The sequence below is a fragment of the Bison bison genome, unplaced genomic scaffold, assembly GCF_000754665.1.
Source record: "Bison bison bison isolate TAMUID 2011002044 unplaced genomic scaffold, Bison_UMD1.0 scf7180017849084, whole genome shotgun sequence".
NCBI classification, from domain to species: Eukaryota; Metazoa; Chordata; class Mammalia; order Artiodactyla; family Bovidae; genus Bison; species Bison bison.
The window spans coordinates 2,053-17,261 of record NW_011479657.1 but is presented as its reverse complement, the minus strand read 5'-3'; the positions used below and the strand labels follow the sequence as shown (position 1 = coordinate 17,261).

The following is a 15,209-nucleotide window of genomic DNA, read 5'->3' as shown; positions in this document are numbered from 1 at the left end:
TCACGTATTGCTGAAGCCTGGGTTGGAGAATTTTGAGCATTAATTTACTAGCGTGTGAGATGAGTGCAATTGTGCAGTAGTTTGAGCATTCTTTGGCATTGACTGTCTTTGGGATTGAAATGAAAACTGACCTTTTCCAGTCCTGTGGCCACTGCTGAGTTTTCCAAATTTGCTGGCATATTGAGTGCAGCACATTCACAGCATCATTTTTCAGGATTTGAAATAGCTCAACTGGAATTCCATCAACTCCACTAATTTTGTTCATAGTGGTGCTTCCTAAGGCCCACTTGACTTCACATTCCAGGATGTCTGGCTCTAGATGAGTGATCACACCATCGTGATTATCTGGGTCATGAAGATCTTTTTGTACAGTTCTTCTGTGTATTCTTGTCATCTCTTCATAATATCTTCTGCTTCTATTTTAGGTCCATACCATTTCTATCCTTTATTGAGCCCATCTTTGCATGAAATGTTCCCTTGGTATCTCTAATTTTCTTGAAGAGATCTCTAGTCTTTCCCATTCTGTTGTTTTCCTCTATTTCTTTTCACTGATTGCTGAGGAAGGCTTTCTTACCTCTTCTTGCTATTCTTTGGAACTCGGCATTCAGATACATATATCTTTCCTTTTCTCCTTTGCTTTTCACTTCTCTTCTTTTCACAGCTATTTGTAAGGCCTCGCCAGACAGTTGTGTATATAGGTGTGTGTGTGTATATATATATATATATATATATATATACACACACATACACATGGTCTTTTTGGCCAAAAGATCTTTTAGGTGACATATTGTGTGTGTGTGTGTGTAGAGAGAGTATTATATAGGGTACAGTAGTACTCTGTATTTATTTCAAGCCCAGGGTGTCTTGAAGCAAGCATAAAAGCATTGGTGATATTGCTGGTACAGCTAAAAAGCACCAAGTAATAATGATGGAAACAAAAATAACCAGGACAGTGAGTCGAGGTGAAAAGAAGGAATTGGAGAACCAGGAAAACTAATAAGAGAGACAAGAGGAAGAAGATGTAACTGAAGAACAGGAGTGATCCAGAACACAGGAAATAGCCAGGGAATTTCTTTATTTGAGAGGGCACTTGATGGGAAGAGTCAACTCATTGTAAAGATGCTGATGCTGGGAAAGATTCAGGGCAAGAGAAGGGGCATCAGAGGATAAGATGGTTGAATGGCATCACTGACTCAACAAACATGAGTCTGAGCAAACTGGGAGATGGTGATGGATGGGAAAGCCTGGTGTGCTACAATCCATGGGGTCTCACAGAATTGGACATGACTGAGCAACTGAACAACAACAAATGAGTTTTTGAGGCATTGGACCTGATTTCAGAATGGTACACGAAAGTTGCAGTAGCTGTTCAGAATGCAATCCAGTGCTGCTGTGTCATTTCTGATAGGAGAAAAAGCTACATGAAGATATCATGAGATTGTTTTTCAAGTGCTTAGTAACTCAGTCATGTCCAACTCTTTGCGACCACATGGACTGTAGCCACCAGGCTCCATTGTCCATGGAAATCTCCAGGCAAGAATACTGGAGTGGGTCACCATGCCCTCCTCCAGGGAATCTGCCCAACCCAGAGATCGAACCCAGGTCTCTTGCATTACAGGTGGATTTTTTTTTTTTTTTTACCATCTGAGCCACCAAGGAAGGCAGAGAATACTGGAATGGGTAGCCTATCCTGTTTCCTGGGGTAACTTCCTGACCCAGGAATTGAACCAGGGTCTCTTGCATTGCAGGTTTATTAATTACCAACTAAGCTACCAGAGTATCCCAGGAGCTAATGGGAAGTTTTTTCAAGAGGGTAGATCAAATGAATCCAGCAAGGAACCAGAACCTGTTCCATCAACATCAGGCATGAGTGAAATTTCAGCTTCCATCTACTACTGTTAGTGATCCTTCATCTCTGCCTTCTCCCATCTCCTCTCCCTCCTCCATTCAATAATTTTGTCTTTTCACTCAGTGCCAACTCCTATATACCAGCTGCTGTACTCTATCACTGTACTTTTCGAGGCACTATACAGTAAAATTAAGAAAGTTTTCTTTATGTTTTATACTTATTTTTAATATGTTATTTGTATATAAAGTAGTATAAACTTATTACAGTGATGGCCGTGGTTTAGCTGCTCAGTCATGTTCAACTCTTTTTGACCCAGTGGACTGTAGCCTAACAGGTTCTTTTCTCCATGGGATTTCCCAGGCAAGAATACTGGAATGGGTTGCCATTTCTCCAGGGAAACTGATTATAGTACTATGTAACTGATTGTGCCAGTTGGGTACCTAGGCCAACTTTGTTGGACTTATGAACAAATTGGACTGAAGAATACACTCTTGGAAAGGAACTCATTTATATCTAGGAGACGTGCTGTATTATATTTCTGTTTACCCTTGAAAATTTACAGTAATTCCCACTCACATACCTTTCCACAGCTCTAAATTAAGTATGTCACTTTTTTCTAAAGTTAGCCATAATAATAAAAGAATCAATGAATGCACATTTGAATACCATCCATTTAAATCCTCATTATAATCAGTGATATCTTCCATTATTATGATCAAAGGGCAACTGACAAGAGAGGTTGAATTCTTGCCCAGTCTGTAATTCAGGCTTACCTATTTTTCTCCACAAGTACTTATTTTATTACAATTTTCCCTGGTTTCCTGGAAAGTAACTTCAATAGGATCACATTTCTTTTTTTTTAATATAAATTTATTTATTTTAATCAGATGTTAATTACTTTACAATATTGTATTGGTTTTGCCATACATCAACATGAATCCACCACAGGTATATATGTGTTCCTCATCCCGAACCCCCATCCCTCCTCCCTCCCGGTACCATCCCTCTGGGTCGTCCCCGTGCACCAGCCCCAAGCAACCAGTATCATTCATTGAGCTTGGACTGGTGATTCGATTCATATATGATATTATACGTGTTTCAATGTCATTCTCCCAAATCATCCCACCCTCTCCCTCTCCCACAGAGTCCAAAAGACTGTTCTATACATCAGTGTCTCTTTTGTTGTCTCACATACAGGGTTATTGTTACCATCTTTCTAAATTCCATATATATGCGTTAGTATACTGATTTGGTGTTTTTCTTTCTGGCTTACTTCACTCCGTATAATAGGCTCCAGTTTCATCCACCTCATTAGAACTGATTCAAATGTATTCTTTTGAATGGCTGAGTAATACTCCAATGTGTATATGTACCACAGCTTTCTTATCCATTCATCTGCTGATAGGATCACATTTTAATACAGTGTTTTGAAGTCACTTGAAAAATAGAATGAGCATGAATGCTATCTCAAATATTGATGCAAGTACCCAAAGTAAGAAGTAGCAGATTTTTACAATTGCCTTCACATTTGCTTATTTTGATTGTTGTATCAATAAGCTTTCAGTGGCTTTCTGTGCTTTGCAAAAGCTTTCAAGTCTAATTAGGTTACATTTATTTTTGCTTTCATTTCCTTTGCTTTAAGAGACTGATCCAAAAATCATTGCTATTATTTAGCTCAAAGACTGTTCTACCAAATTATCTTCTATGATCTTTATAGTTTCCAGTCACATTTAGTCTTTAATCCATTTCTGGTTTCTTTCTTTTTTTTTTTTTTTGCATAAGGTGTGAGAAAAATTTTAATTTAATTCTCTATACATAGCTGTCCAGCTGTCCAGTTTTACTAGCACCACTTGTTGAAAGACTATTTTATTATTATTATTCTTACCTTCTTTGTCCTGGGTTAATCGCTCATAAGTATGTGGTTTATTTCTTAGCTCTCTATTCTGTTCCATTGATTGTTTGTGTCTGTACCATGCCATTTTGATGACTGTGGCTTTGCAGTGTAGTCTGAAGTTTAGGAGAATGATAAGCCCAGCTTTGTTGTCATGGCGGTTGGTGGAGGGGAGGGTTGTTTGCTTGGTTGGTTGATTTTGTTTCACAATTGCTTTGGTTATTCAGGCTCTTCTGTGGTTCCATATGAATATTAGGCATGTATGTGTGTTAGTCCCTCAGTTGTGTCCATCTCTTTGCGACCCCATGTACCGTAGCCTGCCAGGGCTCCTCTATCCATGGGATTCCCTAGACGTGAATACTGGAATGGGTAGCCATTCCCTTCTCCAGAGGATCTTCCTGACCCAAGGGTTGAAGAGCCTGCAATACCAGCCTGCAATCACCATTGAAGGCTGATTCTTTACCATCTGAGCCACCAGGGAAGCCATGAATTTTAGGAATATTAATTCTATTTCTGTGGGAAATGTTGTAAGTCTTTTGAAGTATTAGGAGTGAATATTGGAAGTAGAGAGAGTAGACATCCTTGTCTTGTTCCTAAATTTATAGGAAGTGCTTTCAACTTGTCACTGTAGAATATGACGTTGGTTGTATTTATGTCATAAATGCCATTATTTTGTTGAGATATGTTCCCTCTATACCCACTTTGATCAGGATTGTTATATCATGAATGGATGTTGAACTTTATCACATGTTTTTATTTCTGCAACTACTTTTTAAATTTTTTTTTTTAATTTTAATACTGAACTTACAAATGAATCCACCACAGGTATACATGTGTTCCCCATCCTGAACCCTCCTCCCTCCTCCCTCCCCATACCATCCCTCTGGGTCGTCCCAGTGCACCAGCCCCAAGCATCCAGTATCGTGCATTGAACATGGACTGGCATCTCGTTTCATACATGATATTTTACATGTTTCAATGCCATTCTCCCAAATCTTCCCACCTTCTCCCTCTCCCACAGAGTCCATAAGACTGTTCTATACATCAGTGTCTCTTTTGCTGTCTTGTATACAGGGTTATCGTTACCATCTTTCTAAATTCCATATATATGCTGTGCTATAATTGATTTACATTGCTGGGTCAGTTTCGGGGATACAGAGAAGTGAATCTGTAATACATGTAGGTATATCCACTCTTTTTAGCTTCTGTTCCCATGTAAGCCATTACAGAATATTGACTAGAGTTCCCTGTGCTATACAGTAGGTCCTTATTAGTTATCTATTTTAATCTCAGTTGTGTGTATATGTCACATGTAGATTATTTTTGATGTGTTTGTGGGCAAGGTGGGCTCCACATCCTCTCACTCTGCCATCTTACTCTCCTCCTTCAAGATTTCATCATTTTTTTTATAACTGTGTAGCATTACATTTTATATACATATATGCCTTCTTCTTTATCCATTCGTTGATGGGCACTTAGGTTATTTCCATATTTGGCTATTGAAAATAATGTTGTGATGGACTTAGGGTTGCATATATCTTTTCAAATTTGTGTTTTTGTATTTTTAGTATAAATACTCAAATTGGAATAGCTGGATCATAAGGTAATTTTATGCTTAATTTTTTGAGCAGTCTTCCTACTCTTTTACATGATAGCTGCACCAATTTACATTCCTATCAAGATTATGGGTATAAATGGACAATTAATTTACAATATAGAAGTAACCCACTCCAGCATTCTTGCCTGAGAAATCCCACTAACAGAGAATGTGGCAGGCTACAGTTCATGGGGTTGCAAAGAGTCAGAAATGACTTAACAACTAAACAACAATAATACATTTTAATTTATTAAATACCTTTTAATTTGTCTTGATTTTAAAAATAAAAAAAAAGAAACTAAAGACCTATATATAGAAAACTATAAAACACTGGTGAAAGAAATCAAAGAGGACACTAATACATGGAGAAATATACTATGTTCATGGGTCAGAAGAATCAATATAGTGAAAATGAGTATACTACCCAAAGCAATCTATAGATTCAATGCAATCCCTATCAAGCTACCAACAGTATTTTTCACAGAGCTAGGACAAATAATTTCACAATTTATATGGAAATACAAAAAAACTCAAATAGCCAAAGCAATCTTGAGAAAGAATAATGGAAGGGGAAGAATCAACCTGCCTGACTTCAGGCTCTACTACAAAGCTACAGTCATCAAGACAGTATGGTACTGGCACAAAGACAGAAATATAGATCAATGGAACAAAATAGAAAGCCCAGAGATAAACCCACACACCTATGGACACCTTATCTTTGACAAAGGAGGCAAGAATATACAATGGACAAAAGACAATCTCTTTAACAAGTGGTGCTGGGAAAACAGGTCAACCACCTGTAAAAGAATGAAACTAGAACACTTTCTAACACCATACATAAATATTCGAAAATATAAATTTTCTTTGAAAATACCAATTCAAACTTTTTCAGATGTATATTATTTGGTGTGATTCATGAGTCCTTGCATAAAAAAAAAATAAAATTGATCACATTTCTGGAAGAAATGCATACACTTTCATTCAAAAGTTCAGGTGAAGACACTTTGTTGTGCAGAAGTTGTAAAACTATATACTCTGTATCCTAAACACAGAGTATGGGCAGGAAACTTTTTCTATCTGACCAGACCAGTGTCCCTCAGGGAAGTCAGTTATTAGAGGTGGTAGTTACAAAAGGGAATCATGCTCATAAGCAGACATAAAGAGCCATAAATATTTCCTGTGCTGCAGTCCCTCTGCCTGTGCAGTCTTGGACTAGATTGGGGAATGGTTGATGCTTACAGAGTCAAAACTGTAGTTGGGGAACCAATGCTTAACTCCATCCCACTGTGTTATCTGTAGACAGAGTTTCTATCTCCATCATCAACCATCCAAGAGGAGTTGGGGCATCTATGTTGAGACTTTCCTCTCAGAAATTCTATCCATGTGAGTCCAGGAGCCAAGTAAATACTGAAAGATATGGTCAAAGGGAATGGCAGTCAAGGACATTCACCTGAGTTCTTATGAGAGCCAATGTAGATTAAACCAGAGCCATGAACACTGAGTTTGTTTGTTGTCTTGACTGATAAATTAATGTATTATTTCATGATGCTGAGCTTGACAATGCAAGGGTCAATGTTGACCATTAAATAATGGACAGAGAAGCCCAGTTAGAAGAGGGAGTGAGATGTGCAAAGTGCTTTCAGTCAAAGTAGAACCTAAGTCCAAGTACGTTTATCGTTAACTGAAGTCGAGTTATAAGGGTATTAGCTGTGGAGGGATGTACATGATGTAGCATGTTTGTCTAGCAGAAGCATATTTAACTATGATGAATAAGATTCAGACCTAGAATGCTGGTAAACATTTCCCCTGCAACAGCCCTTGATGAGGCATACATTCCAGTGTCTCCACCCTCTTAATATTCAAATAAAAAATATATCAAAATTATATGCCAAAGAGCTTACCCTGCAATTACTTCATTACATATAATATTAAATATATGTGCAGAATCATTCAGTTCAGTTCAGTTGCTCAGTCATGTCTGACTTTTTGCAACAACATGGACTGCAGCATGCCAGGCTTCCCTGTCCATCACAAACTCCTGGAGCTTGCTCAGACTCACGTCCATCAAGCAGTGATGCCATCCAACCATCTTATCTTCTGTCATTCCCTTCTCCTGCCTTCAATATTTCCCAGCATAGGGTTCTTTTCCAGTGAGTCAGCTCTTTGCAGGTGGCCAAAGTAGTGGAGCTTCAGCTTCAGCATCAGTCTTTCCAATGAATATTCACAGCTGATTTCCTTTAGGATCAACTGTTTGATCTGATAGAATCGTTAACTCATTAATGCCACCTTTAAAAACTGAGCAGTCAAGTTCTTTGCTTTTGTATAGGAAATTCTGCATGTCTTTGCTCCCGTTTTGTTTTTTAATTGTTATGTGCTTTCAAACTAGGAATTGGATTTTTATGATCAAGATTGCTGTTTGCCCTTAGGTATGTCATAATGTATGCAATTATTTGCGCGAAATTTCTGAGAATTTAACATTTTGTGTGGTAAAATCTGTGTCAGTTCTCTTATGTTCTCTCCAATATTTTTTTAACTGAAGGAATTGAGCCATCACTCAAATATTCTTCACTTGCAAATCCTTGCCTTAAACAAAAATGAAAAGGAATGTTCTTCATACGTGGTGCAAATAGATCACACTTTTGCATATTTTGAACTACTTCCACATCTCTTATTCCTCATGGTCCTTTCATTCTAAATCTATTCTAAAAGTTGCGTCATATTCAGCCTCCATTTGAAAACTTCTCTTCTTTACATTTGAATAAATGTCACCCTTATCTTCCACAGGCATATTGGAATCCATATGTTTCTAAGTAAGAGGAAATTTTAACTCAGACAGTGCTTCCATCTCATATTATAACAACTTGCTGTCATATTATCTCTTTCAATGTCTTTTTTTGTAAAAAAAAAAAAAAAAAATGAATTAATGACATAAGTTATAACCATCATAACCTTTTCTTTAGAATTTGGTTTTGGATTTTCCATCAATTGTCTCGCATATGGCTTTATTAATATTGAATTTCACAAATTGAAGAAGGTAAAAAACATGGATGAAGAACCCCTCGTGACCTGAATTTTCAACAGCAGGAGGGAGAACACCTCGTTCCTCAACATCCTCTGACATCATCTTTCCTCAGTATCCCTCCTGCTCATGTCCCTCACCAGACTGGCTTCCTTTTCTAGTCTAGAACATCTTAAACAAGCACCTTCCTCAGGACCTTCAAATTAGCTGCTGCCTTGCCAAGATGCACTGCCCCAGGTATATTCATGGCCCTAGTTCTCTTATCCTTAAGGTCTCTGTTCAAATATCACCTTGTTCACAGCCCTTACCTAAATATACATGAAAAATCATACTCCCTTTTGACTTTCTACATCAGACCTCTTTATTTTCTTCATACTACTGGCCACCATCGGACACGCTATATAATTTTTGTTGGCTTATATTATGTCACCAAAATGGGATCTTAGGAGTTTTTTGTTTTCAGCACCCTGCATTCCCTGCAATGACAATATTGAGACTTTGTCACTATTCAATTTATATGTTTAAGATGCATGAAAAATTTTTTCATTAAAACTTCAATACATGACATCTTGGTGAAAACACTGATAGTTACACAAGTTTGCTAAGTAGAGATGACTCAAGTGGTTCCCCAAAGTGCACAAAATCTATGAGCAAAATTTTGAAGTTAATGTCTTTATGGCAAAATATAAAAGACAGCAATTCAACCATGTGAGTATTGCCCATTTGTGTGATAATTAATCATGTTACCTTGCCCCTTTCCTGGTAGTCACCTTCACCAAATGGAACCAAAAAACCTAACGAGGGTTCCCGAATTTCAGCTTCTGGCATTTTCCGAGGAACCAGAGCTGCAGCCTCTCATATTTGGGCTTTTCCTCTCCATGTACTTGATCACTGTGTTTGGAAACCTGTTCATCAGCTTGGCCATCAGCTCAGACTCCCAACTCCACACCCCCGTGTACTTCTTCCTCTCCAACCTGTCTTTTGTAGACATCTGCTTCACCTCCACCACCATCTGAAAGATGCTGTGGAATATCGAGACACAGAACAAAGTTATAACATTTGAAGGCTGCATCACCCAGGTATATTTTTTCACACTTTTTGTAGCACTAGACATTTTACTGCTGACTGTGATGGCCTATGATCGCTTCATGGCCACCTATCACCCCCTACACTATACACTCATCATGAACCCCCAGCTCTGTGAACTGCTGGTGCTGGTGTCCTGGATCATCAGTGTCCCACATTCCTTGTTAGAAAGCTTAATGGTGTGGCATCTGGCTTTCTGCACAGTCTTAGAAATCCACCACTTTTTCGGTGAACTCAATCAGATAATTCAACTTGCCTGTTCTGACACCTTTCTGAATAATATGGTGATGTATTCTGCAGCTCTACTGTTGGCTGGTGGTCCCCTCACTGGTATCTTTTACTCTTATTCTAAGCTAGTTTCTTCCATACAAGGAGTGTAATCAGCTCAGGGGAAGTATAAAGCATTTTCCACCTATGTATCTCACCTCTCAGTTGTCTCCTTATTTTATTGTATGGGTTGAGGTGTGTGCCTTAGCTCTGCTGTTACCCACAGCTCACACTCAAATGCAGCAGCCTCGGTGATGTACACTGTGCTCACACCCATGCTGAACCCCTTCATCTACAGCCTGAGAAATAAAGACTTAAAGAGGGGTCTGAAAATACTCTTTGAAAGGTGACTGTAAAATGCCCTATTTTTCTAGGGCCCATGATAGCAGAGCGCAAACCTGAGGTCAATGTTGTCAGTCTTGGATCAAATTGTGAAAGTAGAGCATTGCCTTTCTATTTTCTTTGGCATTTCTATTTTGATTCTGACTTTATGCAATTTGTGTATTTTGTGATATTTCTGATATCCTTGATTTTTCCCTTTTTCATTTTCCTACTCTCACAATTACATTTCCAATCTTGGAGGTGAAATATTTGAAAATACACACATTTATTTCAGGAGCCTACATGGATCACTTAATAGTTATTTCCTGTAAAATAAAATAGGCCATACTGAGTATTTTTCATTTTGTTTGACAAAAAGAAATAGTCATGAGATGTACCATTTCCATAAGTTGGGAAAATACTTCCTGGCAAGAAAATCTGAGACCAATTTCTCACTTTTGTGAAAATCTTTCTTTACATATCACTACCTTAATGCTATTTTTGGTAATTCAAACTTAACATACTACTTGTTGTCACTAGTCAAGGGTATTTCACTCACTAGGCTGTTGGTCTTCTGTACACTCTTGTGTCCACTTGGTCTACCACAGTCATTAGCAATTAGTCATTAACAATAAAATACATCTCCAAGTGGAATCTATTCTGAAGTCACCTATAAAGAAATAAATAGATATAGTATGGCTTTAGAGTGGAGTTTCCAGGTGATACTATTTATAAAGAACCCACCTGCCAATGCAGGAGATGAGATACAGGTTTGATTCCTGGGTCTGGAAGATCCCCTGGAGAAGTAAATGGCAACACACTCCAATATTATCACCTGGATAATCCCATGGACAGAGGAGCCTGGTGGGTTAGGTCCATAGGGTCACAAGGAGTAGGACATGATAGAGGAACTAAGCACACAAGGCCCTAGGGTAGGGTTAAACCTAAGTATGGTGAGACAAAACATTAAATCTATGAGAAAGATGTATTTTTCAGGTAGTTCATATATCATAATCTGTGGACTGTCAGTTTTCATTTATAAGGTATATTCATTGAGCTGAAGGACTGTAGGCATGTTTTGGTTTTTATTAAATTATTTTCTTGTGTCTGTATGAAATCTCCACTGCTTCCAAAAAATATGATTCCTTCCATTCCTCAAAATGAAATATCTTCCACTCCTCAGAATTTTCTCAAAACCACTAAAAGGTAGAGAATGAGCAATGTTAATATCAACCATTATATATCATCCTCATAAATAAAGGATGAGTCCCTGGAAAGCTTGGAATCCTGTTGTGCAAACACATATATTCTTCCACCCTCTCCACATAACCTCAAAGGGATACCAATGAAGTCACTGTTTCATTTTTTTATTTTGTATTTTATATAAAAAGGTGAATAGCAGGGTAGTCATTACAGTTATATTCATGTATCAAAACAAATGCTTCAAACAAGCAGAATGAGACTATTACAAGTACCTTCAATTCAATTCAATTTTATTATTCTATCAGTTAGTTGTTGTGAAACTGAGCAGGACCTTGTGGGGGTCTTCCTAGAGACCTAACTGAGTGTGTGTGTGTGTGTGTGTGTGTGTGTATACACACATTGATTTTCTTTGAAAAATAGCATTTCAGACTTTTCAGAAGTATATAATTTGGTGCGATACATAGGTCCTTGTAAAAAAAAATAGAACTGACCATACATCTGGAGTGAATGCTTATATTTTTCATTCAAAAGCTCAGGTGAAGACAATTTGGAGTGGAGAAAATGTAAAACCACATGCAAGATTCTAAAATATAAACACAGCCTTGCTTACTAAAAAGTGGCCATGGTACAGTACTTGCACCATGAACACCATCCAGGAACCTCTTGACTCACCAGGCAAGACCAGGTAAGACCTGCTGATCAGAAACTACATATGAACTAGTGTCTGGGTGACTGTATGTGCAGTGATGAGGGAAAAGTCCTGATCTAGAATAGGTTTACTCATTTTCTCACTGTTGACCTTTTGTAGCAGGATCATTCTTTGTGCTGGGTGTTGTCCTGGGCATTGTAGATGTTTAGCAGCATCCATTCAACATGACCAAATATCACACCTGGCAAAGGCATCTCTGAGAACTGCTGGGCCAAAGTTTGAAAACCAGAAACAACCTGAGAGAATTAAAAAAAAAAAAAAAAAACAGTCTCTTGCCTTATTCAGATTATAATGTGCAGATCGCTAATTTCCATGAGCCCATTTCTGCAATGAGAATGGAGTTTGGAATAGTATCAGCTCATATAATGGAGTTTTCTAAAAATTAAGTTATGCAGTCCCTATATGGTCCTAAAATCCATATACTTCTTATAACAAACGTTTTCTAATGAGGGACTAACTGGCAGCTCTCAATTGGTGCTCTAAGTATGAAGCTCCTAACTGCTTTGGCAAAACTCTCATAACAAACGTTTTCTAATGAGGGACTAACTGGCAGCTCTCAATTGGTGCTCTAAGTATGAAGCTCCTAACTGCTTTGGCAAAACTCTCATAACAAACGTTTTCTAATGAGGGACTAACTGGCAGCTCTCAATTGGTGCTCTAAGTATGAAGCTCCTAACTGCTTTGGCAAAACTCTCATAACAAACGTTTTCTAATGAGGGACTAACTGGCAGCTCTCAATTGGTGCTCTAAGTATGAAGCTCCTAACTGCTTTGGCAAAACTCTCATAACAAACGTTTTCTAATGAGGGACTAACTGGCAGCTCTCAATTGGTGCTCTAAGTATGAAGCTCCTAACTGCTTTGGCAAAACTCTCATAAATCCAAGCACTACACTGTCCAAGGCTTTATATTAAAGGATCTAAGTTATCCCACTTTTGAAGATGGGAATGCTAATTTTCTCTAGAATCAAAAGGCTGTGGCTCACCAGGAGTGAAGTCAGTGCCTTGATTAGGGATCTAACCAAGAAGAATCCTCAAGCTTGGACTCTGGAGAAAACCTGAACTCAGGGATGGGGTGAGGTGTTGGGATCCTAAGGTTTATCCCTCTGGAAGACAGGTGGAATTATTAAAGAAGTAATAAACACTGAATACTGAATTCATCTGGCTTGTAACATTGAATCCCAGACACAGAGTATGAACAGGAAACGTTTCCTATCTGTCCAGACCATTTTCCCACAGGGAAATCAATTATTAGAGGTAGTAGTTACAAAAGGGAAACATGCTAACTAGCAGACATAAGGAGCCACAAATATTTCTTGTGCTGTAGTCCCTCAGCCTGTGCAACCTTGGACTAGATTGGGGCATGGTTGGTGCTTGCAGAGTCAAAACTCTATTTGGGGGACCAATGCCTGACTCCACAATCTAGTCTGTAGACAGAGCCTCTGTCTCCATCACCAGCCATCCAAAAGGAGTTGGGACACACATGTTGAGACCTTGCTGTCAGAAACTCCACCCAGGTAAGTCCAAGGGTCCAGTAAATACTACAGGAGACAGTCAGAGGGAATGTCAGCCAAGAACATTGACCCGAATTTGCCTGAGTGACAATGTAGACTAAACCCAGAGCCATGATTATTGCAGTTGATTGTGTCTTGACTGATTAATGGATTATTTCATGATTCTGAAAATAGAAGTGAATACTGAACTCAACAATACAAGGGTCAACGTTGACCATTAAATGAAGTACATGGAAGCCCAATTATAAGAGGGAAGGAGAGGTATAAAGTTCTTTCAGTAAATGTACTTGTGTTCATAAGTACAAGGACCTTTGTAATTAACTGAAGTAGAGACAGAGGGTGCTAGCTATGGGGGAATGTACAGTGATGTAGGACATTTTTCTAAGAAGAAGCATATTTTGCTATAATGAGTAAAATCCAGATCAAGGAATGCTAGCAAACATTTTCCTGCAACAGCAGTTCAGGAGACTTACATTTCACAGTATCGCCTGCCTCTTAATATTAAAATTAAAAAGCTTTTATTATGTGGAAATAAGTATGCCAACAAGCTTATTCTGTAATTATTTCACTATCACTAAGATTAAATATATGGGTAGATTCATTAGTCCATTACATCCTCATTTAAAACTGACTGTTAAAGTTGTTTGCTTTCAATAAGGAATTCGTCATGTTTTTGCTCCTGAATTTTATTGTATTCTTTTAAACTAGGAACTGGCTTATATCATCAAGATTGCATTCACCCTTAAATATGTCATATATGTATACAATTACTTGTGCAGAATATGTGAGCTTTTAAAATTTTATGTGGTAAAATCACTGCCAGGTGTCTTACACACTCTTTATTGTTCTGTTTTTTTTTTTTTTTTTAACTGAAGGCATTTTGTGGTCAGTTAAATATACTTCACTGGCAATCCTTGTCTTAAACAAAAATGAAAAGGAATGTTCTTCATGCAAATAAATCACATTTTTGCATATTTCCAATTACTTTCTACATCCCTTATTCCTTAAGATGAATTAAAAAGAATGAAATAATGGCATTTGCAGCAACATGAATGGACCTGTTGCTGAGAAAAGGAAAGATATAAGCCTATGAATGCAGAGTTCCAAAGAATAGCAGGAAGAGATATAAGCCTTCCTCAGCGATCAATGCAAAGAAATAGAGAAAAACAACAGAATGGGAAAGACTAGAGATCTCTTCAACAAAATTAGAGATACCAAGGGAACATTTCATGCAAAGATGGGAACAATAAAGGACAGAAATGGTATGGACCTAATGGAAGCAGAAGATATTAAGAAGACGTGGCAGGAATATGCAGAGGAACTATACAAAAACGAACTTCATTACCAAGATAATGACAATGGTGTGATCACTGACCTAGAGCCAGACATCCTGGAATGTGAAGTCAAGTGGGCCTTAGAAAGCATCACTACGAACGAACCTAGTGGAGGTGATGGAATTCCAGTTGAGCTATTTCAAATCCTGAAAGATGATGCTGTGAAAGTGCTGCACTCAATATGCCAGCAAATTTGGAAAACTCAGCAAGGGCCACAGGACTGGAAAAGGTCAGTTTTCATTCCAGTCCCAAAGAAAGGCAATGCCAAAGAATGCTCAAACTACCACACAATTGCACTCAGGTCACATGTTAGTAAAGTAATGCTCAAAATTCTCCAAGCCAGGCTTCAGCAGTACATGAACCGTGAACTTCCAGATGTTAAAGCTGGTTTTAGAAAAGGCAGAGGAACCAGAGATCAAATT

The 15,209-nt window shown here is 38.1% G+C and overlaps 1 pseudogene; it reads left to right on the top strand.

Moving 5' to 3' along the window:
- The first annotated feature begins 9,135 nt into the window (after window positions 1-9,135).
- On the top strand, window positions 9,136-10,059 carry LOC104993270 (annotated as a pseudogene).
- The last annotated feature ends 5,150 nt before the right edge of the window (window positions 10,060-15,209 follow it).